Source organism: Hyaena hyaena, unplaced genomic scaffold (genome assembly GCF_003009895.1).
Source record: "Hyaena hyaena isolate Hyena2069 unplaced genomic scaffold, ASM300989v1 scaffold_181, whole genome shotgun sequence".
Lineage (NCBI taxonomy): Eukaryota > Metazoa > Chordata > Mammalia > Carnivora > Hyaenidae > Hyaena > Hyaena hyaena.
In genome coordinates, this window is record NW_024080813.1 from 528,754 (window position 1) to 533,451 (window position 4,698).

The 4,698-nt window shown below is 39.1% G+C and overlaps 1 pseudogene; it reads right to left on the reverse strand.

Moving 5' to 3' along the window:
* Positions 1-602: 602 nt before the first annotated feature.
* Positions 603-4,698, reverse strand: part of LOC120237459 — an 11,039-nt pseudogene continuing 6,943 nt past the window's right edge.

A 4,698-nucleotide genomic window follows, 5' to 3' on the forward strand; every position in this document is an offset into this window, starting at 1 on the left:
TTTAAGGGAGAGTCAAGTTTCCTAAGAAATCCGTATTTAGATAAACAGGAGAAGACATTTACAGCCAGCACTTTTTTTCTTTCCAGAGCCTTTGCTGGGACTAATGTCAACGAAAAATTTAATATGGCAGTCTTGTATTTTAAGCTCACGCTTTTGGGGATACATTCTCAGGTCTTCTTTAATGTGGGAACTGCAAATATAACTCCCATTACAAAGTAATGGGAGTTAAAGAATGTAGAGTCCTAATGTAAAGATTAGAACATAACTTTTCTCTTAGTCCTTCAAGGACAGACTTTCAAAATGTTTGATTCTACTAATCCCATGCTGTGAATAGACTGGTTACTCTTTATCAGTGTGACTGGGCTAAGTGAAATCTGCTATCAACTGATCAAGACTGGAGTTTTTCAGTTATGGATGAAAACGGTCTCAACTTTTATTACCCTCATCATGAGTACACAGGGTGTAGACAAAGCCTTTTTATCAGCGAACTATATGAAAAGATAAACACTGTAATAATCCATGTGATCCAAAATGGGCAAAAGCAAAAGACTAGCTTCCCCTCAAGAAGAAAAATTTCAGACCTATGAAAAGGACAACAATACTAATAAAAAAATTGTATTTACTTAGAAGCATTCAGAATGTCAACAAAACAGCTGCAACTTTTTTTTTTTTTTTTTGCAATTACAGCGTGGTATTCAGTTAACAGAACAACAATTATTTCGTATAAGCTTCATCAGAGACAACTGAAGATGAAAAAACTACCAACCCCATATGTAACTAATTTGTGCTGTGCACCGACACGAACCTGCTTTAAATTCCCATGCCAATTTACAACCCCCACACGGTACCAGGCAAGGTTAGTGGCTATTGAAAATACCACCAGGACAGGGCTATCTAAAGACACATTCGGTAGTGTGTTAACTATACAAAAAAAGACACTGTACAGTTTAAAAACAAATCTTACACAGCCTTACATTTCAATTTTTTTCCCTAAAAGGCGTGAGTTGTATACAGGGGGGTTAAATCCTTTATAGACAAGAAAAAAAAACTGCCCTGGAACCAACTTATTCATCATCATCATCTTCTTCTTCATCTTCATCTTCTTCATCTTCCTCTTCTTCCTCATCCTCTTCATCTTCCTCCTCCTCCTCCTCTTCCTTCTTTTTCTTGCTTTTTTCAGCCTTGACGACTCCCTTTTTTGCTGCATCAGGCTTTCCTTGAGCTCGGTGTGCAGCAATATCCTTCTCCTATTTTTCCTTCAGCTTCGCAGCTTTCTTTTCGTAAGGCTGCTTGTCGTCAGCAGCGGTGTTATTCCACATCTCTCCCAGCTTCTTTGCAACATCCCTGATGGACAGGCCAGGGTGCTCTCCTTTGATTTTTGGGCGATACTCAGAAGAAAACAAGAAAAAGGCCGAAGGAGGCCTCTTGGGTGCATTGGGATCCTTGAACTTCTTTTTTGTTTCCCCTTTAGGGGGGATGTAAGTTTTCATTTCTCTTTCATAACGAGCCTTGTCCGCCTATGCCATGTCTTCAAAGTTTTCTTTCTCTTTAGCAGACATGGTCTTCCACCTCTCTGAGCACTTCTTAGAAAACTCTCAGAAGTTAACTGAAGCATCCGGGTGCTTCTTCTTGTGCTCCTCTTGGCAAGTTTGGACAAAGAATACATATGATGACATTTTGCCTCTCGGCTTCTTAGGATCTCCTTTGCCTCCAACAAAATAAGTTTTGATACTTCCTGAAATTTGCCATATTAGGCAAATTAAACCAAACTGTTGAAAGCGTGAGGTTGAAAAATAGTAAACTGTGGGCTTAAACGTGTGTCATGGCTACAAAGCTTAATTGAAATTTTTTTGATAAATTAAAACCATGAAAAAGTAAAAGCGTATCATCATTGGTGTTTACTTAAATGAAACTCAGATGTTATGAAAAGGACTAAAGCTGTTTGATTTGGCTGAACATATATTAATTACTTAAAATATAGCATAGCCTTTAAAATAAGCATGTTTAGAGTTCAATGATTTAGAATTACCAAATAATATTCTGTTGCTAAATCTTTACATTTGTTTTACTCAAGTTTGGTAAATTAACATAAACTCAAACATACCATATTTCTAGCATACTTTTTTGTTAAGTTTATTTATTTATTTTGAGAGAGAGAGGGAGGGAGAGAGAGCAAGCGCTCACATGTGGGGGAGGAGCTGAGAGAGAGAATCCCAAGCAGGCTATCCACTGCCAGCACAGAGCCCAATGTGGGGCTCAATCTTATGAATTGTGAAATCATTAACAGAGCCGAAATCAAGAGCTGGACACTACCAACTAAGCCACTCAAGTGCCCTTCTAGAATACTTTTGATAAAATGCATCACAAACATATACTATCCTTTCCTTTCTTTTTTTTTTTTTTTTTAAGTTTATTTTTTGAGAGAGCATGAGCGGAGAGGAGACACAGAATTGTGCTGAGCTGTCAGCACAGAGCCCTATGTGGGGCTTGAACTCACGAGACATGAGATCATGACCTGAGCTGAAGCTGGACACTCAACCAACTGAGCCACCCAGGCTCAGTCCCACAAATGTATACTTTTCTACATATGTGCAAAATAGTTAATAGGAAGCTCTCTTGCATCTTATTTCCCAGGAAAAAGATACAGTAACAGGAAGTTGCACACAGGAAGCTTACTGTAGAGTGGTCTCAGGAATAAAAATCGTAGGGAGTTAAGGAAGCAGAATTGGACAGGAGAAGTTGAACTATGATGAAGTGACAAGAAAGGCTTCAGGAGATCCCACAGCAGCTCAGCAGCTGGGATGGTCCTCAGTGTTGTCCCAAGTTAAGGTAAGAAGACTGGATTTCTGCACTCCCACATTGACCAGTCACTGGATCTGGGCTGCGTCGGGGAGTAGGTATAACCTTAGGTGAAGCAATTCCTTTCCTCTGAGGGCAATTCTTGGGGAGGGATTAGCTATGAGCCATCTACAGGTAATACTTGGGCAAGCTGGGGAAGTGAGTGTCTTGCTTCAGAGGGGAGTATCCAAACAAAATATCACAGCTCACCCCTTGCACTGCTTGGATTCACTCATTTTGTATAAACCATTCATTCCATCTGAGTACAGCTTCTCCAGCGTTCTGGTTGGTTTCTTTTCCTCAGGAAACTTAGAAAAGTTAGCGGGATGAAGTATGATCCTCACTATGGCAGTTATCTCAGGCCTGCAGCTTCCTTCCTCAGCATCTCCCTTCCCTGTTACCCAGCCTAAATTCTCCTCACCCTTGGCTAGGACCTCTGCTAGTCTAGTTGGCTTACCTGCTCAGGTGACCCAGCACATTATTGTGCGATCCAAACCCCTGCTCACTATGCCCTTACCAAGATCAAGTTCGGCACTTGTTCTCTTACTGACCTGTTAGGCAGGAGGGTACTTAAAAATACCCAGTAGGTCACATCCTTTCTTTCCTATCCTTTCCTTCCCCATTGTGCCTTCTGCAGCACCTGGGGTTGTTTGCACTGCAGTCCAAAGCATGGCTAGGTTCTCCCATCTGGGGCACTCGGTGTCTCTACCCTTTGACCTCTTTCTCTGTGTCTCACGGTGGTAATATTGACATTTCAATGTACACTAAACAAACATCTACCTTCCAGTCACGTCTTCTATATTTTTTCAACATAGTATCGACAACCAGCAGGCCAGCACATTATTTTAGAAATGTTGAGAAGTTCTCGAAAAGTGGAGAATCTGTTCAGAAGGAATGTACCCTCCTCTTTCCCGTGTTAGCTATGTGACTTGAGGATGACGTTGGTCATATTAACTCTTCCTTCCAAAGGAGTAACCTAATTTCTAATGGACCGGGGTGAGGTGGGGGTATCTCATTGCATGCTAACTACATACTAGTTAATCCACCCATAATTAAGGTGGATATTTATTCAGACAAGAGGCATCAAAAAAGTACAGGTATACAGACAGCATCCATGTACATGCTATACTGGTTTTAAAATATTTCGCCTGTCACACCTGCAGTTCGATCATTCAAAGGTAAAAATGTAGATACAGAAAGTTGTTTAGTCTTTTTGGCAGCAAAGACCAAGAGTCAGTCTGGAATCTATTTAGAACTTATTTGACAGCACTAACCTCAATTTCACCTCTGTTATCAAAGCACTCTTGTGCTTTGATACACAAGAGTATTTGATTTTTTTTTTTGATAGCCTGTCAGGTTATCCACTTCATGTTAAATCCAACATTCTATGTTCAATTTCAAGTTTTAGTTATCCTGCATCTATTCCAATCATTGATTTTTTTAAAAATCCACTCCTGACTCTGACTTATTTTTCCTCTTTTTTTTTTTTTTTTTGTCAAATGATAAAATGCTCTTTTTTTATTTCAGTTACATAATAACACGCTTGCCTCAAGTTTGATTGAGGTTCTGGTCTTTTTTGCACTCAATTATATCTTGTAACAGTGACATGAATTCATATATTCTCATAAAGTGTCCACGGCATTCATAACGTACAGTCCTTTGTAATCTGAATATTTTTACAGTTTTTTTAATTTAACTTTACAATTATTTTTTAAAAGGCTTCCGTATATAGAAAAGATATATTTCCTTCAGGAAGATCAAATCGAGAATTTTCCAATAAGAATATACTGAGAAACAGCAAATGAAAATATCTATACCAAAACACCAAAAGTGGATCTCTATTTAAAATATCCGGTGATA